Source organism: Delphinapterus leucas, chromosome 20 (assembly GCF_059928025.1).
Source record: "Delphinapterus leucas isolate spDelLeu-1000000601 "Yukka" chromosome 20, BTC_Dleu_Yukka2, whole genome shotgun sequence".
NCBI classification, from domain to species: domain Eukaryota; kingdom Metazoa; phylum Chordata; class Mammalia; order Artiodactyla; family Monodontidae; genus Delphinapterus; species Delphinapterus leucas.
The window spans coordinates 16,269,721-16,293,012 of NC_143148.1; the positions used below are offsets into that span (position 1 = coordinate 16,269,721).

The following is a 23,292-nucleotide window of genomic DNA, read 5'->3' on the forward strand; positions in this document are numbered from 1 at the left end:
CCATGTGTCATTTATGATGAGAAAAAAAGAGCTACTATCCAGACATCACTGGACCATTTTTTCAAGAGGATAGATAGAATTGAATCCAGCAAAGAACCAGAACCTCTGCCATCAAAGTCAGGCATGAGTGAAACTGCAGCTTGCCCTCCACCTCCTATAGCTGACGATCCTTCAGCTCTACCATCTCCCACGTCCTCTCCCTCCTCCAGTCAGTCACTCTTCTTGCCTGTTCACTCGATGCCAGCCCCTGCATGCCAGCTGTTGTACTGGACTACTGTACTTTTCAAGGTACTGGACTGGAAGACTAAAACTGTTTTCCTTATTTTTTATGTATTATTTGTGTGAAAAGTATTATAAACCTATTACAATACAGTACTATATAGCTGGTTGTGTTAGTTGGGTACCTAAGCTAACTTTGTTGGACTTACGAACAAATTGGACTTATGAATGCGCTCTCAGAACAGAACTCGTTCGTATGTGAGGGACTTACTCTACTCAGTTCTGGAAGTTTGAAGGCAGTAGAATGGAGGATTGGGTGAATGTCCGAAGGCAACTGCTTACTCCCTAACTCTTTCTTGGACACCAGCATCCTGGGATTGTTCCTGCTGATTTCTGTGGTGAAGGGACAGCCAATGATTTTCTCAAGGCAACTATAGAAAAGTCAAGAGCAGGATCCGAAATGCATTCTTCCAATAACCCAGCCATTCCATCCATAGATCTATACCCACAGAAATGCATACATATATTCACCAAAAGATGTGCTAGAATATTCACAGCGGCTTTATTCGTAAGAGCCCCCAACAGGCAACTACCCAAATGCCCATCAATGGTAGAAGGCCAAAATAAAGTGGGTGTACTCTCCAGCAACGAGGATGATTGCTTCACAACTACACACGGCAACGTGGATGAATTTCACAGACTTCAAGTTGAGCGAAAGGAGCTTCCTACAGACTCATGCTGTAGAAAGTATAAAAGCAGGCTAAATTTGTGTCTAATGGGTACCCTGGGGAGCAGTGACTGGAAGTAGGCGCCAGGGGTAGGAGGTTGAATGCTGGTTACACATATATGTTCAGTTTGAGAAGATCTGAGCTGTACCTTTCTGACATGCGCACTTATCAGTATGCATATTATACTTCAATAAACTCCTTTTAAAAGTCAAATATTACCTTCAGGAAACAAGAATCATACACACACACACACCCCCCACACAGGCACATGTGCTCACCTTTCCTTCAATTTATCAAGTCTTGGCCACTCCAGTCACCTTCTGCCCCGCACCACCTGTAGCCACCTGTGCACCTTATACAGACCCCACGCCAGCTCAAGGCAGCCTTCAGTCACCCCAGGGTGTCACACTCTTTCTTGTCACTGTTAATTCCTAGAATCCATGTTTTTTCTCTCCCTTTTTGTCTTGGGGGAGAAGCAACAGAGAATACACCTCTCTGATTAAAAAAATACTAGTACATCTCACACATCTCTAGTCCCACTATCAACATGAACCCATTTGGCTTTGAATATCTATACACACAAACACACCTTGCTTGCCACTGTTCTCTCTCCCTTCTGTCTTCTATTTTCAGATGTCTCAATTTTTGTTGGGTTAGAATAATTCCAGTACTTTCTATGGATACAATACATCAGTGGTAAACTTCTTAAGTCACAGATGAAATGAAAAGATTTTGTAATCAGAACACATGAACGATCTTACCGGGGATAATATTTTTGTGTCACTCTTTCTCTCAATGGTACGTAGCCGTTTTCCCATGTCCAGGTTCAGTGATGGCAATGAGAAGTCTGGTGCCAGCCTAATTCTCTCTCCTTTTTAAAAATTTTATTTTCTTATTTAAAAAAATTTTTTGGCCACACCACATGGCATGCAGGATCTTAGTTCCCTGACCAGGGATTGAACCCATGGCCCCTGCAGTAGAAGCACAGAGTCCTAACCACTGGACCGCCAGGGAACTTCCTGTCTCTCTTTTAAAGTAACTTGTTCTGTCTAGAACTTTCTGGGATTGTTGTCTTACTCTTAGAATTCAGGAACTTCACCAGAACAAGCCTGGGAGTGTGTGTCTGTGCGTGCACACAGTGCCGCCAGAAACTTTGCAAATTCTTTCCATGGGCAGTATTTTGTCCAGCTTGGGAAAATTATCTCTTATTATTACCTTATTACTTACTCTCTTTTTCTGAAAATTCCTACATATTATATATTAGATCTCCTGGACCCTTTAAATAATTTTTTTCTTGTGTGGTTGTTTTCTTATTGTTTTTCTCTGAAGTTTGAGATACTCCTTCCACTTAATTATCCAGACCAACAAATTGGTTGTTTATTTCAATTACTCTATTTCAAGTCTACATTTGTTGAATATTTAAAAATTACTGATATACATAAATTAAATAATTAAAAAATCATTTAATTTAATAAAATTTGTAGCATAGTGGTATCAGAGATCTCTCTCTTTAATAAAGAATTCTTTTCTCTTCCACAAACTCAATGGAAGCCCCTAATCTAATTAGATGGGCAATTAGAGAACTTCTGAGTTCTCTTGGGAGAGTCACAATGTTCTTTCTTTCTTTCTTTCTCTCTCTCTCTCTTTCTTTCTTTTTGGCTGCATTGGGTCTTCGTTGCTGCATGAGGGCTTTCTCTAGTTGCGGCGAGTGGGGGCTACTTTGTTGCAGTGCGTGGGCTTCTCATTGTGGTGGCTTCTCTTGTTGGGGAGCATGGGCTCTAGGCGCACGGGCTTCAGTAGTTGTAGCACGTGGGCTCAGTAGTTGTGGCTCGTGGGCTCTAGAGCGCAGGCTCAGTAGTTGTGGCACACAGGCTTAGTTGCTCCATGGCATGTGGGATCTTCTCAGACCAGGGCTCGAACCCATGTCCCCTGCATTGGCAGGCGGATTCTTAACCACTGCACCACCATGGAAGTCCCGAGTCACAATGTTCTTTTGCAGGATGCTGGTGGCAGGTTCCCTGCTCAGGCTAGACAGGAGGGTCTTGGGAACAGCAGGCAGTGAAAAGCCCACAAATTTTTGCTCCAGAGGACCTATGATGAAGAGAAAAGCAAATGTTTCCTTCTGTTTTGGACACAGTGCCAGGAGTCTATGGATTTTCTAAGGGCATAGAAAAAGGTTTGAGCCACAAACACACACACATACAAATTGGCTTCACAACTTTTGACTGAATATTTGGAATTAATAAAATTCAAATAAATCTAATAGTAACCTAACCAATTCCATCACTAGGTCAACTGTTAAATTTAGTATCTGTGAAAATGCAGTCTCCATTGAAAAACAACTTGGAGGTCAGACTTCCCCCATTCCGTGAATTCTCTAGCATGCAAAATTGTTGCCAACGAATCTTAATCAATAGTAAATTAAAAGTTATTCATAGTCAAACAGTTTTAATTCTTTTTTTTCTATTAAAAAAGCAGTTGAAGATGGGATCTTGGTGGATTTAATCCGTTGCTCTGCTGGTGAGGGGTGTAGAAAAGCTTCCCTGTCCATGGTTCTCCCTAGGCTCAATCTCAGGGATTGGGAGCCCTGCTTCTTTTGCTTCTTCCCCAGGCAACCTGTTGAAAGAGGTGGCTACCCTAGGGTATCTCAAACTGTGGTCCCAGGACCAGCAGCATGACACCTAGGAGTTCGTTAGATATGCAAATTCATTGGCCCCACCTCAGACCCACTAAATCAATCTCTGGGGATGTAGCTCAGAAAATTGTTTTAAGAAGCCCTCCAGGAGATTCTGATGAAGCTTCTTCAGTTCTACTGCCCGATCAGCTGGCTGTCTGACCTTTTCCTGGCCTCCCTCACCTCCCCTGCCTCTTAGAGCAAAGCCTGGGAGGTTCTTCTAATGGCTAATGGCTGCGCGCTTTTTCCTGAAGCACCACCCCCTTCCTCAAGGACATTGGCTACTCGTCTCTAAGTACCCCTTATACCTCTTCTCCTGCCACTCCCTCTATGATTCCTGCTCCCTCCATTGCTTTCACTTGACCACCCCTCACCCCCTGCTGTGTGATCTAGGCAAAGTGGAGGGGGTGTATTCAAGACCCATCCCCTAGAGTCTACAGCCAATCACCAATAGGAAATATGCTGAGGGAGCCCTGCCAAGAAATATCAACGAGCTGATTAAGAATTAAAATTCAAGAAAAGGGCTGGACGTTGCTCCGCATTTAAAAGAAGAGAATTTGAGAGTTCTCGTGAAGTTCAGTAAATCAAGACTTTCTGAGAGAGTTGTGGAGAGTCCAAACCCTGCATCTCTCTCAAGATTGGTCATCGCCTGAGACCTTGCCCCCCCCCAGTACACCCCAAATCCACACCCCAGATCCCTTTCCTGAAGTCCCCACTCCCTGCATTGTCTTCTGTCCTAATCTTAGGGATTCGGGGGTGGGGTTGTTGTCCCTACTGTGGTCTTCAAGGATCCCAACCACTTCCTACCACCCCTCATTTGACCTCATAAAATCACACATCACTCTCTCATCACCACTGACTGACCAAAAAATAACAGGAAGAATAACTGGGCTAGAACTGAACGTTTTTTCTATCTGAGCCAGTTGGCTGAGAATATATGGAATCTGGAGAGCATGCCTCATCATCACGTATATTTGTTTCATCTTTTTCTGCTGATCTGGCAAAGCCGAGGGGAACATCAGACAGAGACCCTCCAAACAAGAAACTTTATGGACAAGGAACACCTCAGGCAATGGACCCACCAGGCAAAGGACTCTTCAATGAAGAGACCATCCAGGCAAGATTCCCACCAGCCAATAGATTGTTGAGCCGGTCGTATTCACTGCTCACCCAAAGGGGATCACCACAAAATAGTGGGTTTAACTGCTTTTATTCCCTCTAAACTCCTTTCAATGGGGATTTTATTGTGGAGGAAATCTCGAAAACTTTAGAACCAAGAAATCCTAAGAGGGACCTGTTGGTTTGTGGAGTATGTGTGTGTAATAGAGAGAGAAATACATGTGCTTTTCACGTAGGTGAGTTCATGACTGTATTTGGCTTTGATTGTACATTTGCAAGACTGCACGTGGGCTCAGTTTTGATGGCACGTGACATTGTTTGGAAGTGTGAAGGCAAGGAGGCATGAGGTCACTCTGATTCCTGACACTGCCCTACTCAGCCCCCACCTCCAGTGCCCACCGTACCAGGCAACAAGGGTCAATGACTTCCCAGGAGGCACAGGGAGCCCATCAACCTATCACACACGCACACACACACGCACACACACACACACACACACAATTTCATAGTCAAACATGGCTTGTTCTCACCTGACATTCCTGGGGCCTTCTTCCTCTGTTTCAGAACTGTCTCTGACATGCCCAGAGCCCACACAGTCTGGGCTTTGTTTCTTTCTCTTTCCAGGCACAAGGTCTCCAGACTCTGTGCCCATAAGAAGAGCAGGAACCTGCTGCATCTCACTCTCCATTCTGCTCAGGGCAGCCAAAGAAGCTCAGAAATGTTTATCAGATCATAACCTTCCCCAGCTTATAACTTCTGACAGGTTCCCATAGTACTTGGAATAAAATCTTGTTTTTTCAGTCCACAAGCTTGTAAAATTCTATTCTTGTCCTTGGAATAGAGGATTTGGATGACAATATGTCTAGATTTATGTATGCATGTCTATAAGTGATTCCTCATAAGTACTTTTAGTTTGATTTGAAAACTCAATGCCTTTCTTTGGGTTAGGTGAAACTATTATATTATCCTTTCCCACTGTTCATGGACATAAAACCCCATGCAGAGCCCAGCTGAGGAGGCTGTGTACTTCCAGAACCCAAGGAACCTCTTAAAGACAAAGCCCAGAGGTCCAAGTGAAGCTCTCATAGGATCCTTGGCACTTGCACCCTTTCTCATTCATTCCTCTAGTTTGGTGCTTCTCAAACTTTAGTTTGCATCAAAATTACCTGGAGGGCCTATTAAAACACAGATTTCAGGCACCACCAGGGTTTCATACTCAGGGAGTCTGGGGGTGGGTAAGAATTTGCTTTTTAAAGAGATTTCCAAGTGATGTTGACACTGCTGGTCAGAGGACCACACTTTGAAAACTGCTGTTCAGGTCTGATTCTTCCCCTGGAGGTCCCATCTCCTGGTTTTCTCCATCAAGGCTGGTCATTCTCTGAGCCCCTGCCAATCTCCTGTGTCATGCTGTACCAAAAGCCCCCACCCTCTGCATCTCTTCCATCCTATGATGTTATGGGCTGTCACTGGAAGGTTGTTATCTCTCAGCCATGGCTTTGGTCCCATCCCCAGGGATCTCCCAGAGCAAACGTCATGAAGGTACATCTCCCTTCCATCTCCACAGACCAGGAGAGCTAACAAGAACAAGTGGATCACTGATGAGAACTTTCCATATGGGTCACTGTCCTGAGTATGTCTGGAATCATGAGTGTTCTCCCCATCATCTTACATGTTTTCCACCTTTTTCTGATGGCCTGGAAAAGCCAAGGGGAACACTCAACCACAGAATCTACAAGCCAAGGAACCAGCAGCAGAGACATCCTTCGGCCATTCAGTCTAGCTCTCCAAGGGAATGAGCACAGACACCTCATTCACTTGCTTTGGGTCCTCTCCAGTGCCACACACAGGGCTATTAATTCAAAGGAAAAGTTGAAAGCCGTCAAAGTGAAAAATTCTAAGGAGGAATTGCTGGCTTGCTGACTGTGTATGAGTTTGAATATGTGCAACTGTATATACTGTTTATGCATCTTGATCTATCACTGAGTCCCGCTACATGACCCTTGTTTCTGTTCCTATTCTTACCAACCTCCTTCCCACCCCAGGGCCTTTGTACTTGCTGTTCCCCCTGCCTGGAACTCTTTTCTCCAAATCGTCTAGTGACTGGCTCCTCTTGTACTTCAGATCTCAGCCTAGATGTTCCTTCTCAGAGGGGCCTTTCCTGCCCGTTCAACCCCACCCCTCAGTCCCGTGTGGCCCCCGGGGGCCCCTCTCCTTATTCCTCATAGGTGTTGGTCCTCCATTGAATCGTTTCATTTATTTATTTGTGTGTTTTCCCCCCTTCTCTCCCAGCGGTTGTGAATTCCAGGAAAGCCCTGGTCTTGTTTGCCTTAGTTACTACACGGCCCTCAGGGCCCAGCCTAGGCCTAGTGTTCAGCAGGCTCCTCATAGGAATATCAGTCTGCCCACTGCACTCAGATTCAATCTGGAAGTGAGCCCCACACACTATATGTTGAACCAATCAAGATTCAAACTGGGAACAATAACGTAAAGGGCAAATAACTGTAACCCAGTGCCCTTATTCACCGAATCAATTAAGAGAGCAGGAAGAAAGGGGATTGGCTAGGTAACACCCCTTACATACAATGAGCCAATCAGAAGCCAGGTCTGGGCACTCGAGGCACACCTATACGGGAGCAGCCAATCATAATGAAGTGGTGGTCAGTAGGGAAACCACGCCCAGTGACTCAAATCCCCAAGACAGCCTCCGGACTGAGAGGCGAAGGGAAGTCCTAGGGACGTTAAAACTAGGTTTGTGATGGGTTATTAGAAAAGCGTGGGGTTGTTTAAGTGTGTATACATGGAGTGTGTGGGGTGAGTTTAGCGCAGGAAAGCAGTTAGAGGGATACATGGAGGGGATAAGGGGGCAGTGGGGGAAGGGTAGACAGAGGAGTTACTAGAGGATAGAGGAGGGTTGAATTGTGTTATAGGGCCATCATGGCTGTTATATAGGAACATACGTGCTGTGGTGGGTTCTGGCTTGGGGTACTGTCCCCTGGTTTGGAGCAGTGTCTGTTTTCAGTGCCTTTCTAGGTAAAGGGGTTGGTTTGGGGGGGGTCCTCATTTCTTGGGAGCTCATTTCTTGTCCCCTCTCTGGGCCCCATTTTCCCATGTCTGCAGATTCCACCTGCCCAGCATCTCCTCCTCAGGCCAAGGTCCATGGCTACTGGGACTGACCCCAGGGACCTAGAGTCCAAGGTTACTCCAATGCAGCAGGTTATCCCGATGCAGAAGGTCTACCCAATGCAGCCAGTCATCCTGATGTCCTTGAATTCCCCAGAAAATGATGATTTGTTTCTCTCCATCATTTCCTTCTTCTTCTTCATTCTGCTGGCAATATGGGCCCTCGTGTTCTCCCTCAAGGTGGGCACCACCCAGCTATCACCAACTCCCATTTTCCCCAGATCTGCCTCCTCTGTCCCATCCCACCTCCCTGCTCCTCCCTAGTGATCCCTTCTTTTTCCTCTTGGGAGATTTAGTCCCTCCCTCTTCACCATCTCTGTCCTCCTTCCTTTCCAGGAGCCCCCTCTCTGCTCCTCCTCCTCCGGTGTTCTGCCCAGACCTGCACCCTCATCCTGGCTCCCTTCTTTCTTCCTTTTCCACTGAGGGGCTGAAACCTGCCCTTTCCTTCCCCACACCACCATTCCTGGTCTTTCACGCCCCACCTCTCCCCAGGGATGCCCCTCCCTCATCTCCCTCCTCCTTGGAAACACCCCCACCAGCTTGCCTTCATCCCCTCAGACCTGTGAAGCCAACTTCCTTGGGGATCAGAGGAAAGCACTGATCAATTCCAGACTGGCCTTGGGCTTCAGTGTCTCAAGCGTCCTGGTAGGTTCCACTCTGATTATTTGCTCCATTGTAGTCAGAGCCTTGAAGCAGCGAGTATGAGATCATCTTGAAAGCTCACCTCGCTCAGAGCGTCGTGAACTGTACCTCCTGGGTCCTCTTGGAGCCTTTGAAGTACCTGTAACCTACCTGTACTGGGGGCAGTTCCCCTCCATCAAAGTTTTGAGAGCAATGAAGCTTACAAGGAAGTTTCTGCTTTCCATTCATCTCCTGTATGTATGTGTATGTGCACACATGTTCACGTGCCCCTGTGTGTCCACTTCCAAGTTCCACGGGGCTTATTCACATATTAAATGGCACTGTCTTAGGCCTTAGTAACTCAGTGCTGATTCAGAGAGATGAGGCATTTGCCTCCATAAAACTTGCTCTATATTGAGAGGACACAGAAAAAAGAGTAAAATGTAAAGCAACCAGATAGTTCTGGGTCAGCGCTGTCTAATAGAACATTCGGCAATGATAGATATGCTCTGTAATCCGCTCTGTCTAATGTGGTGCCCACTAGTCACATGCGGCTGTCGAGCACTTGAAATGTGGCTGGTGCAACTAAAGAGCTCGATGTTTAACGTAACTTAATTATAATTAATTTAAATTAAATTGGCCACACGTGGTCCTGGGCAGCGCAGTTCTAGGTTGTGTCTAAGCAGAACAGCAAGTGCAAAGTCCCTGAGGCAGGAAGAAGCCTGGCTTGTCCAGGGAAGAAAAAGACTAGTGGGGTTGGTGTGTAGCAATGGGAGTGCTACAAAATAAGTTCAGAGGGTGGGAAGGAGGCAGATCACAGAGAGGCTGGAAGGTGACAGGAAGAAGGTTGGATTTTAGATGTGGAATGAAGCCATCGGAGGTATTAAACAGGGAGAACACAGGCTCTGGTTTCTGTTTTAAAAAGATTGAGTTCCACGTCTAAATCGAATGCAAAAGGTCTCTGAATAGGTTCTGGTGCCAACTCCAATTTTGGAGGGGTGGCCCCCACACCAACAAGCAACTCTTGGACACCAGATGGATGTCCTACAGTTCAACTCAATTGTGACACTGCCTGGTGCTAGCATTAGATTCCACGGGGCAAGGGCTCAGTCCTACAAGACAGCTCCCACCCTCCCCAACCACTCCAGATGCCAGTTGCAAGACTTAGTTGTTACCTGTACTTCTGACCACCCAGCTACAGATTCGAGTTTCCTACAACCTCTTCTTAAACTTCAGACACCAGTCACAAGTCTGGGTTGTTACTTGTACTTCCGACTGACTGGCTGTAAATCAGAGGTTCTCACGACCCTCCCCTCGGGATTGATTGATTTGCTAGAGTGGCTCACAGAATTCAGAGAAACCATTTACTTACTAGGTTACCAGTTTATTATAAAAGGATATAAGTCAGGAACAGCCAGATGAAAGAGAATAGAGCAAGGTCTGGGGAAAGGGCCCAGAGCTTCCGTGTCCTCTTCAGGTGCAACACTCTCTTATCACCCCCACGTGTTCACCAGCCCGGAAGCTTTCTGAACCCATCCTTTTGGGTTTTTATAGAGACTTCTGTCAACTTAAAGAAAAATGCACAATGTAAGAGTTGTGAGCTTAGGTTTTATTCAGAGAACTTACTGAGGACTATAGCCCAGGAAACAGTCTCTCAGTAGATCTGAGGGGACTGTTGTGAAGAAGAAGGGGAAGAAGCTGGTGTGTGTGTGTGTGTATATATATATAGTGTATATATATTTGGCTAGGGCATACCTGCAGTCAAGCATACATCTTGGTAAAAGATTACTGCTAGTCACAGAGAACAGATAACTCAAGTTAATGATTTTAGTGCTTTTCTATGTGTGGGAAGATGCAAGAATCTGGGGTCATGAAAATTCTTCCTAAGATATACATCTAACTATCCAAGGGCCCTATTTTTCCAAAGCACAGGGTGCCTCATCCTGTTTTTCATCCTGAGTTCCTCTCAGGGTGCACTCTCAGTGAGAACTGGGTGATGAGTGATGCTCTTTCTGTTTCTTTGTTTTACACTTCATTACATAGTCATAATTGATTAAATTACTGGCCATTGGCAATTGATTCAACCTCCAGCCCCTCTCTCCTCCCCAGAGTTTGGGGGGAGGGAGAAGATGGGTATAGAAAGTTCCAACCCTCTAATCACTTGGTTGGTTCCCCTGGCAACCATCCTTCATCCTTAGGTTACCCAAGGGCTTTCCGAAAGTCACCATTGATATAACAAAAGACATCTTATTGCTCTTATCACAGGAAATTTCAAGGGTTTGGAGAGTTCTGGGCTAGGACCGGGGATGAAGACCAAATATATATATATTTAGTGCAATTTAGTCACCACAGGGGTGACTTATAAAGATATACTGATAGTAAACAAAAAGGAAAAAAAATTACAGCATTTTATGTTTTTTAAATGGCACCCATTAAAGACTGAAATAGTCAAAATTTGAGACACTTTTACACACTCAGTACTTCAAAAGTTCACAGACAACAATGAATTAAAAATCACTTAAAAAAATCTAGGTTTTCACTTCTGCTTAGGAAAAAACTTCATGGTGGCAGTTTCTAAAACCCATCCTTGTTGCTCAGGAACAATTAGTGTTGGCACCAGAGGATCCTATTTGCAAATAGTGGGTGAAAGAGTCAGTCCACAGAACATAATTTGGCCAGGGCTGACTTGCCCTCTTGCTCTCCAGACTTCTGTGGCTAAATGGCAGTAAGTCAGATAGGAACAGGCTTTGGACCACAAGCTCTGGCTTATCAGGAGGCAGTCTAGATGAGACATCTCATGGTTTGGAATACAGCAGTCCGTTCAGCTTCATATGAAAAGGAAAGTGTCAAAGAGTGGTGTTACCCAGTGAATGGCTTGGTAGCTATCATTTCACTTTACCCCTATAGTTTTTAACAAGAGCATCCTGTGTGTGGATATGGGGAAAGCTGGGCTTGAGGGACATGCTAAAAAGGGAATAGTATCTGTGACTGTTGACAGCAAGCTTACAAGTTTGACACTGGTCAAACCAAGTCAGCCTGCAGAGGTGCTGACCTATTGGCCTTCCTACCTACTCAGGTGCTTCAGGTTCCCATCCCTGCCACCTACCCCACCCCGCCAGTGAGACTTCTGATCGGAAGTCGGTAGACGGGAGAATTCAATGTTGGCACATGGATGAAAGGATGAGGCAAAGGACCTACGGGTTATCTAGTAAACAATAAAAGACTACCTACCCACAACGATTTTCCCAGGCCAACATCACAGGAAAAGAACCAAGTCATCACTAGCTTCTGCTGGCCCAGTATGTGTGGACACTCCCTGAGTGGCTGGAAAGGTGGGGAGCCACCAGTATGAGGACCAGGCAGGTGCCCAGCTCCTTATCACCTTGGTCCACCTATCTGCACACCCCGTGCTTCTACCTCCCAGAGCCCTTGAAATAAGACCCAGGGAAGGATCCTTGGGCTTCGCATTAAAACCACCTTGCTGCCAGTGGAGGTTTGATGGGATCCAGTAGTTGTTACTAAGAAAAAAGTGCTTTTGCAAAAGGGGCAGGTTAGATGCGGGAGGTGATAGGAATACTCTTTAGAAAAAACTCAAGTCCCTCTGCTTGTCAATACCCAAAAGGCTGAGGCCACGTAGGGCACAACCTGCAGTTTGGTCCACGGGAATACTGAGTGGAGGAGGCGCCCTCACTGCCTGACTCATGGAGCAATTAGCCATCCTTTTTGGCTGGGGGAGCATCAAAGAGCCGGATGCCTTCTTGCACAGCAGAGAGAACCCGTAGATCTGGGGAGCGATGAGGAAGGCATCGGCCACACTGCAGTAGAAAGGAATGTGGACGGCACTTGGAGCAGGCTCAGTCCCTGCTGCTGCCGTAGGACCAGTACATGAAGGGGAAAAGGAGGATCCGACATAAGAAGAAGTGGTCAGCGTGCGGATTCCGTTCACCTTGTACAGCAGCGTGTGCTGCTGCTTTGGCTCAATCAGAACTCTGCCCAGCGACACAAACGGAGTACTCAGTTCTGCCGTGAAGATGCAGCCAGCAGAGAAGTCCCCAAGCTCTCCCCTAAGCCTCTGTGCAACCGGCACAAGGACAAACAGAATAACTGCATGGTGTGTGATCATGAGGCGGTTTTTACTGAGGAAGTTTCGAAAAATGGTGAGGGAATGTCTGCTGCTCTGGTCCCCGGTTCGGTACCATTCACAGAGGTACATGGCGTAGGAGTCATAGATCATGTATGGAATCAAAACCCAGACATATTCTCAGGCAAGCCAGTGCCTGCCGGTGATCACGTGGCTCCAGGAGCGAAAGATGATGATCCCAGACCCGGTGGCCAACCCAGCCTGCACTGAAGGAGCCAGCCTGGTGCTGATCATCACGCAGTCGTTGTGGGTCCAGGCGGGCCGCGCGCGCCGCAGCCCCCAGGTGCAGAGCCCGAAGAGCCCCGAGAAGAAGAGCGAGCCCCAGGCCAGCGGCAGCAGCTTGGGTGCTCGGGATCGGCCGCCTCGCTCGGCGCCCTCGGCGTGGCTCGGTCGGCTCCGCGCGCGCGGCTGCGGCACTGGCGCGGCCCGCCCGCCCCTATTTCTACCTTCCGCCCTCCGCCCTCCGCCCTCCGCCCTCCGCCCTCCGCCCTCCGCCCTCCGCCCTCCGCCCTCCGCCCCCGCCCCCGGCCCCGGCCAGCCGCGACTCCGGCCGCCGGCGGGCGCTGCTGTATTTATTTTTATAAATTGCAATATCACAGTCCCCCTCCATAACAGCTAGGGGAAAAAAGGGAGAAACTAAGAAATTTATATTTTTTAAACATGGCGAAGGGCTTTGGATGCAAATAAGTCTAAAAGAATTAAATTCCAGAGAATAAGGAGCCCTTCCTGCTTAAGTGGACATTGGTGGTCACTCCCTGGGGCACTTGTTGAGTCTGGGCAAGGGGACGTGGAAGAGTGGGCTTACCACGAGCTGACGGACTCTGTTTGGTAAAGAAAAACCAGTGGAGCTTTAATGGCTATTTAGGGAGACATGAGAGATTAGAAACTAAAGGAGCTGAATGTGTGCAATTGGGTTTTCCTGCCTGCCAGTCTTCCCCATAAGATTTTTCTGAATTCTTGCCAAAATGAGTAGCTGGGGTTGGATTAGAAAGTTTGCTCATTGGAAGGAGAAGCAATAAACATGATGAGCATGTTTATAGAACATGACAATTTGATTCTAAAGCGGATGGCAGGGGTAGGGATAAGTTGGAAGATTGGGATTGACATATACACACTACTATATATAAAACAGATAACTAATAAGGACCTACTGTATAGCACAGGGAACTCTACTCAATATTCTGTAATGGCCTATATGGGAAAAGAGTCTAAAAAAGAGTGGATATACATATAACTAACTCACTTTACTGTACACCTGAAACTAACAACATTGTAAATCAACTATACTCCAATAAAAATAAAAAATAAAATAAAATGTATGGGGAAAATCAAAGCCTCTAGAAGAGCTACAACAATCTTGAAGAAGAACATGGTTGGGGATTTACACTATATAACTTTCAATGCTTACTGTAAGACCTACAGTATGACGGTGTGATATTGGTATAAATATAGACAAAGAGACCAGTGAAGCAAAACAACGAGTGCAGACATAGACTAACATGTACACAGGCACTTGTTTTAAGACAAAGGTGCCAGTTCAATACAATGGGGTCAGGAAAGTCTTGTCAATTAATGCTAATGAAACTGTGTATCAATATAGTGAGAAAATGAATCTTGAATCCTTCCTTACTTCATACCACATCATTTTTTGCATAATGTCAACCTACAACTGTGCTGTCCAGGGTGCTAGCTATGAAATTAATTCAGGATGGATCACAGACCTAGATATGAAAGCTAAAACTATAAAACTTCTATGAGAAAACACAGGAGAGTATTTTTTATAACCTTTGGATAGGTAGACAAAGATTTACTAAAGAAGACTCAAAAAAACCTAAGCATAATATTTAAAATAATTGGACTTTATTAAAATTTAACACTTCTTGTGAAGACACCACTAAGAATGTGAAAAGTCGTCACAAATTGAAAGAAAATATTTGCAAAAAGAAAAAAGCAAGCAGTTCAACATTTTTAATGAACAAAAACATGAACATGCATTTCACAAAATATAATTTCTACATGGCCACAGCATGTGCAGGGTGATTAACATCCTTCGTCATTAGGGAAATTCAAATTAAAACCAAAATTAAAAGGACTGTTTTCAACAAATTTTAGCAAGAATGTAGGAATCCATGTGTATTCATTGGTTGCAAGAAGAAAACCAATTCTTTTACAGAACAAGAAGCACAGAGTAGCACTGAGCTGAAAGAAATAGACTGCCAGATATTTCTCCAGCAAAGATAGGTTTATTTGGGATCAGCAGAGAATTGCAGTTGGGGTCTGCCACCATGGTGAGCCATGTGCAAGTCCCCGAAATGCAAGGGAAGGGGGACACTTTTAAGTGGGTAAAAGGAAGTTGGGAAGGCTATAGTAAACAAAGAGCTGAGGGCTTTTCATTGACTGAATCCTTGTCAGGAAAGAAGAGGCATCTTTCTTCTTCCTGTTGGGCTCTGCTATTGATTCAGGGCACAGGAGCGCCCCCTTCTGGTCTTCTAGCTCTACTCGATTAAGATTTATTTTTACTAATTTTTACAGTAGGCAGGCTCCAGGCACAAGTACCTAGCTCTGTTTTCAGCTTTTCTCCTAGTCCTGCCCTTATACCTGGTTTTGTGGACAAAGCACACTCTAGATTGTGTAATCTAAGGGAACTTCAGAAGTTGGGTGAGTCCCTGGGGGGAGCATGAGGCGGCACAGCCCTTGAAGTTCACTCTTGCTTGCTGACACGCCACCAAGCAATGGCTCTGGGCAGTGCTGCACAGTAAACCCTTAGTGGTTAGAGGGAGCGATGGGTCTCCCTGGGATGTAGCCCACTGGCCAAGAGACACATGACCACCAGCCATGGGATCCACCAGGCAAGAAATACACCAGCCAAGGAACTCTCAGCCATGGAAGGGGGTTCTCATTCTTATTGGCCTGTGTTGGTGATTTCTCTGGTATGAGATAAGGAGCACCGTAGGGCAGTATGATTTCTGCCTACACGACCCCTACACCTTCCAGCTTCCATGATTGCAGAGACTGAGGAGGTTGACTGCCTAAGATGTGAAGGGCATCGCTGAGTCCATCATCTTAGGAGATCGACACACACATGCACAGACAGATACAGACACACTCAGGTCCCATGTGGCTTGTTCCTGGCTGAGGTTTCCTGGCGCCTTCTCTCTGCCGAATGCTCTCCCTTTCCATATCCAAATCCCACCATGTCCAAGAGACCCAGGGGTCAGGGCACTGCCTCATTCTCTGTAAGAATGAAACTGCCAGGCTCTGTCCTCAGGCAAAACAGAAACCTTCTGCCTTCCACTCTCCATTCTGCTCAGGGCAGCCGGAGCAACCCCACAACTTAAATCAGATTCTCTCCCTCCTTGGCTTAAACCCTCCATGTTCCCATGGCTCTTGGGATCAAACCCAAATCCCTCACCCAGGTGTTCAGGCTCTGCCTTGGTCTGTTCCTCTCCTCTTGCTTCCACACTCTAACCACACTGCCTTTGTTTCTGTTTCTGGATCACACAACTCTCTTTCCCACCTCAGGACCTTTGCACTTGCCATTCCCCCTGCCTGGAACTCTTTCACCCTGATCTTCTCATGGCTAGCCCCTCATCCAGGCTTGGATGTCCTCTCCCCAGACAGGTCTTCCTTGACCTCCTCACTCCCCATTTCACCTCGTGTCACCCTCCTGGGTCCCTATCCCTTATGTCTTAGTTATTCCCCATAGCCCTTGGTCCTCTCTGAAATCATTTAGTTTATTTATTCAGGTTTTTCCTGTACATCTCCCCATCTACCCCATGGACTGCGAACTCTGGGAGGGCTGTGGCTTTGTCTCTCTTGGTTGCCACTTGGCCTTCAAGAGCAGAGCACTGCCTGGTGCACTGTAGGCTTCCAATACTTCCATGTTAAAAAAAATTACATCCTGCCCTTTGCCTATCAAAGAATCAACCCAGAATGTACTAGCCAGTACTTGAGGTCCACCCACTTCATTCACTGAGTCAATCAGGAGTTCAAATTGGGAACAACAACAAAAGCAAATAGTTGAGGACTTTCCTGGTGGCGCAGTGGTTAAAAATCTATCTGCCAATGCAGGGAACATGGGTTCGAGCCCTGGTCCGGGAGGATCCCACGTGCCACGGAGTAACTAAACCCATGCGCTTCAACTACTGAGCCTGCACTCTAGAGCCCGCGAGTCGCAACTACTGAAGCCCCCGCGCCTAGAGCCCGTGCTCCGCAACAAGAGAAGCCACCGCGATAAGTCCGCCACTGCAACGAAGAGTTGCCCCCCGCTCTCTGCAACTAGAGAAAGCCCACGCGCAGCAACAAAGACCCAACACAGCTAAAAATAAGTAACTAAATTAATTTTTTAAAAAAGGCAAATAGTTGAAACCCCACATCTTTGTTCATTGAATCAATCAAGAGGACAGGCAGAGAACAGGGGTGGGGGGCGTGCCTAAGTAATGCTTCCTTAGTACACTGAACCAACCAGAATCTGGGTCTAAATGCTTGAGGCACCGCCCTCCCAGCATCCTCTGTATCAGGGCAGCCAATCACAATAAAGTGGTAACCAAAAGAGGCCGCGCCGCTGTGACTCAACTCGCCAGGGCAGCCCCAGGACGAGGATGAGTGAGCGGACAGCCGCGGCATTAACTGTGGATGCTGATCGGGAAATAGTGGGGAGTTTAAGGGAACAGGGAGGGAGTCAGGAGAGGACAGCCAGAGCTAATATGGGATAGACAGGGGGATGATGGGTGTCTGAGTGTCCAGGAGGGAACTGTAGGGTCACAGGAAAGTTTTTTGGGAAAAGGAAGGGATTTGTGTGGGAAGGAGGCTGGAGGTTAGAAAAGAATGGGAAAAGGTTATGGGAGACAAAGAGAAGATTATAGGGGTCCAGGAGAGGGTTACATGGGATAAGGAGGTTCTTGTGGGACAGGGAGAGGGTTAGGAAAGGACCAAGGGGAGGTTATGGAGTCTCAAGAAGGGGTTCTGGGGGAGACAGGAAGGGATTTATATGAAAAAATGGAAGGGTGTATAGAGGCAGGGGAGTGTAGGACAGTGAAGTCACAGGAGGGGGTTATGGGGAACAGGGAATTATGGGGGACAGGGAGGTTCTGGGAGAATGCATGGGTTATGGGAGGTGTTATGACGGACAGGAAGAGAGTTATAGGATCAGGGAGAGGAGTGAAGCAGGACTAGGGCAGAGTTACAGGATGGGGAATATGAGCTATGTTGCCAAATCTTGGCCCCCTATACACTGATGCCGAATAAAAATACGGAGACAGAGATTTGGAAGATAAGAAGTAGAGAGGCTTTTTATTTTCTTTGCCAGGCAAAGGGAAGACACAGTAGACTAGCACCTCAAGAACTGTCCCGCCCATCCTGGGGAATTACAGAGGGTCTTACAGGTGGAACTCGCAGTCCAGGGTAAGCGATAAGAATCAAAGTGGTGAAGGTCTTGCATTCTTCTTCTCCTTGCAATATTTTAAAACAGTCACTGCTGGCATCAGGCAGCCTGGTAATTGGGTCCGTTCATCCCTGGGTTACTGGCCTGTGACCTCCTTTCTGAAATGTAAACAGGTACAAGGGGTGATTTGCTACAAGAGAATGCAGCGAGAGTAAATGCTGGGTGCAGGGCACAATTCTTATGGAATCAGAGAGTAATTAGCTTTGTTTAGCTTTGTGAAGGCCAAGTCTAGCTACAAGTGTGTGTTAGTAGTAACAGCTAAAGAATAACCAAGATGACTTAACTCTTTCAGGCCTGTTTATGCTGTTTCCCCAGCCTGTTCATTGTTGCTTATTTTCCTTGTTTATCAGAAAAGTCTCATTTCTGCTGCAACAGGTACAGACAAAGGATTACAGAAGTGACGAGAGGGTTAGAGGGGTGCAGAGAGTAAGTAATCATCTAAAGCAGTGGTTCTCAAAGCCTGGTCCCTAGCCTGCAGTAGCAGCCTCACCTGGGAACTTGTTAGAAATGCACATTCTTGAACCCTGCCCCAGAGCTAAGGAATCAGCAACTCTGGGGATGGGGCTCAGCTTTCTGTTTCAATAAGTCCTCCAGGTGACTCAGTTGTATGCTCAAGTTTTAGCATCCCTGGGCTAAAGTGACCATTTAATTTAACCTCCAAACTGAGCACTTTTTAGACTAAAAGGGGAGCGCTCAATAATTTGGTAGGACCAGGCTTAACTAACTGGACAGCACCCTCAAACCAGGATGGAGCACGTTATTGGAGAGCAGGAATGGGTTTAGGCAGACAGAAGAAACATTCAGGGTTTCTAAGTTACTTGGAGGGTGTTATAGGGCCAGTGGGAGTATTATATAGAGTCATTGTGGTGTCACAGGGTCTGTTTTCCCATAGTGGTGGCCAGGGTCATTGTGGGGCAAGTATTTCCAGCACCCTCCTGTTGGTGGGATTGATCCTGCGAGTCCCCGTTACTCAGCATCTTCTGACCTTTCTTGGTCCCTCTGTACACCCCACCCCCTCTGCTGGAGTCCATGGCTGCTGTGGCTGACGTCCGGGCCACAGAGTTCAAGGTCACTGTGATGCAGCCGGTCTACAAGACAGCCTTCAACATTCCTGTGAAGGACTACACGCTGCTGTCCATTTTTTCAGTTTTCTACTTCTTCCCACTGGGGATACCTGCCAGGGTTCTCCTGCTTGGTGGGTGGGGATGAGCCATAGTTCTGCCTCTGCAGAACACCCCCAAGCCTGCCCCCTTTCCCCTTCCACGGGTGCCACAGGAGCTGGCCCCTGCCCAGCTCCCCCTCCTGTCTAGTACTAGCCCCAGCCCCTTCTCCATCCCACCCTCCCTGCTACCCTGGGATTTGTCCCGACCCTGTTCACCATCCTGCTGACCCTGCTTCTTCCCTCAGATCCCCGTGTGCCCCTTCCTGCCTGGTCCTGCCCAGGCCCCCTGCACCGTCTCACTCCATTGCTTCCTCCTCTCCTCCGCCTCATCCTTCCTCCCCTGATCCTGATCATGGGCTCCAGGTTCTCTCCAGGGGACCCTTCCTTTATTTTGCCCCTTTTTAGAAAAACATCAGGCTGTCTTCACCTCCACAGACATGGAAAGCAAACAGTTTGGAAAACAAAGTCAGAGCAAAGAAAAATTCGAAGTTGGCCTTGGGCTTCAGCAACGTGGCCGTCATTCTAGGCCAAGTTAGTGCTCCTGTTCATCTTTATGCCACAAGACAACTCAGAACACCTAGCGGAACCATGAGCCGGGAGACCTTTTTGGCATATGCCCCGTGCCCCTCATAGTACCAGGCCTTCTTGCTCCCCTGGGAACTTCTGGACTTGGATTTGGACAGTAGTACCCTGTCCCTGCCCCATGGAGGAAGTCTTCCCTCTGCCACCTCTTCTGGCAGCAGTCCACGTGATGCCTTCTGCGTGATTGTGTATGTGTATTTGTGTGGTTGGTATATGCCTTTACACGACCCCATGTACTAACAGCTCCTATTAGTATCCTGGAGGCTTCATCCTTCATTCATTCAACAGGTTATTGCACACTTCCTGTGTGCTAGGCATAGGGCTAGGGCCACAGGAGTCAGTGCTGAACAGGACAGATAGGCCATGGCTTCAGAAAATATATGTTATCTTGAGGGAAGTTAGAACACAAATAAGGAAACGCAACTTAACGAGGTTACTTTGGACCATCATAAATATAAAGGAGGCTGGAGGATGGGAGGGAGACACATATGATAACGCGTTCAGGAAAACCTCTCTTTTGGCGGGGGGTTGTGAAAGTTTATTGAAGTATAGTTGATTCACAATGTTGTGTTAGTTTCTGGTGTACAGCAAGGTGACTCAGTTATACAGATATATACATATATATGTATAAGTATATATACTTTTCATATTCTTTTCCATTATGGTTTATCACAGGATATTGACTATATTTCCCTGTGCTCTCCAGTAGGACCTTGTCATTTATCCATATAATAGTTCACATCTGCCATTCCTAAACTCCCACTCCGTAACTCCCCAACCCCTTGCCAATCACAAGTCTGTTCTCTATGTCTGTGAGTCTGTTTCTGTTTCATAGATAAGTTCATTTGTGCCATATTTTCGATTCCACATATAAGTGATAGCATACGGTATTTGTCTTTCTCTTTCTGATTTACTTCACTTAGTATGATAATCTCTAGGTCCATCCATGTAGCTGCAATGGCATTATTTCATGACTTTTTATGGCTGAATAGTATTCCATTGTGTGTGTGTGTGTGTATATATATATATATATATATATATATATATATATATACCACATCTTTTTTATCCATTCGTCTGTGGATGGACATTTAGGTTGTTTCCATGTCTTGGCTATTGTAAATAGTTCTGCTATGAACACAGGGGTGCATGTATCTAGGAAAAGCCTCTCTTAAGAGGTGACACTTGAGCTGCAGCCTGCCTGAAGCATGAGAAGGAGAGGGCTATAGAATTACCAGGAGAAGAGAGAATCAAGCAGACAGAACATCAAGTGTAATCTTCCCGAGGTAAGAAAGAGTAGGAAAAGGGGAAAAGCCAGCAAGCCTGGAGGATAGCCACGGGAATATGTTAAGAAGTCAGTGTGGAATGGTGAGCAGGGAACATATCACCCAGAGCCATGATGTCATGGTAGCCATGTTCATGGTGTGGAGTTTGGATCTGAAGTGTGAAGGGAAGCCATTGGAGATATTAACCAGGAAAGCAGAAGATCTGACTCCTCTCTTAAAATGTCCAAATTCCATGCCTGGAGGATGTAGAAGGTCACGGCAGAACGTTTTCCTCCCTAACAATTATGAATAAAAGAATAACTAAAAATTCATATTTTAAAGTCATCGAAGAACTATGGAATGTCAAGGGTAAAATCTCAAGAAGCTAAATTCCAGTGAATGAAGGATCCATCTTAAGTAAACAGAAATCAGACAGTTTTTCTCCTTTCTGGGGATTTTTGCCAAATGTTGGCATAGGTGGATAAAGGGTTGGGCCTGTGACAGAGGGACTGTTCTGGGGAAAGAGAAATGAGAAAAGCTTTTTAAAGTCAAACGGGCTGGTGTGGCAGGTTGAAGGCTGGAGTGCACAGCCAAATGCACAGCTGAAAAATACAGTATCGGAAATTAAGTATTATTTTGCTGGGCTTAACAACATCCTGGATGCAGTAGAAAAGATCAATATATTCAAACCAATTTAATAGAAATTATCCAAACTGAAGCACAGAGAGGAAAAGGAAGCAAAAGGATCACACTGTCTGAGTGCTATCAGACACTATCTAGTTGTCTTAATATAGTTGTAATTGGAGTCCTATATGTAGCGGAGCTCTGGTACAGAACAGATTCAATATGTGAAAAGAAAACGGCTGAAAATTTTCTCTAAATCGTGGGAAAATGTTAATCCAGAGATTCCAGAAGCTCAGAAAGGTCCGGAGAGAAAATCTTTAAAGCAGCTGTATCCATCAGGATTCTCCAGAGAACAGAATAGAGATGAGATAGAAAGATAGAGAGATAGAGAGAGAGAGAGAGGGAGGGTGAGGGCGAGAATGAGATTTATTTTAAGAAATTGGCTTATGTGATTGTGCGGGCTGGCAAATCTGAAATTTTAGAGTATACTGGCAGCCCGGAAATTCAAATAAGAGTTGACGTTGTCATCTTTACTCCGAAATGCATAGGGCAGGCCAGCAGCGTGGAAACTCAGGCAGGACTTCTGTGTTACAGTCTTGAGGCAGAATTCCAGGAAACCTCAGTTGTCCCTCTTAGGGCTTTAACAGATTGGAAGAGCCCCACCCACATTATGAATGGTAATCTGTTTTACTTAACGTCAACTGATTGTAAATGTTAACCACAGATATGAACTACTGTCACAGTAACATCAAACAACTGGGCACCATAGCCTAGCCAAGCTGATACATAAAATTAACTAACCATCACAGCGGCCACAGAGAAAGGACACCCTGAACTTCAAGGGAACAAAAAAACCCCCTAAAACTATCTTCTTTATTTTTCTGGTTTTATTGAGGTATAATTGACAAAAGTGTAAGGTATTTAAAGCGTACAACGTGATGATTTGATATACATATGCATTGTGAAAGGATTCCCCCATCCATCACCTCACATATTTATTTACCTTTGTGTGTGTGTGAGAGGACATTTATATTTGACCCTCTTACCAAATTTCAGTTATACAATATAGTGTTATCAACTAAGGATTATCTTCTAATCAGAAATAATTGAAACCAGGAGACATTAGAATGACATTTTCAAAGTACTGAAAGAAAAAAACAAAGCTGTTCCTCCGCTCTCATTCCTGATTGGCTGGAAAGACAAGAAGGAATACATAGCCTAGGAATTCATATCAGCCAGCTGCTCGTCCAGCCCTATCATCACTTTGTCCTCCTTTCATGATTGGCTGACATGCACAGGGGGTGTGTCCTGGACAGATCCGCTGTCCTGATTATGCTGGCCCTGCCCACCCCTCTGTTCTTTTTTACCAACTGGCTGACAGTTGGTATGGACTGGCTTACTTTCCTGATTAGGCTGATCCAGTCTCTCCTTTTTTTTTTTAAAGATTTATTATTTATTTATTTATTTACGGCTGCCTGGTGTCTTAGTTGCGGCACATGGGATCTTTGTGCGCTAGTTGTGGCATCTGAGTTTT

General features: G+C 46.0%; 1 pseudogene; it reads right to left on the reverse strand.

Annotated features, from left to right (window-relative positions):
* Positions 1-12,142: 12,142 nt before the first annotated feature.
* Positions 12,143-18,640, reverse strand: LOC111180550 (TLC domain-containing protein 3A pseudogene; annotated as a pseudogene).
* Positions 18,641-23,292: the final 4,652 nt, after the last annotated feature.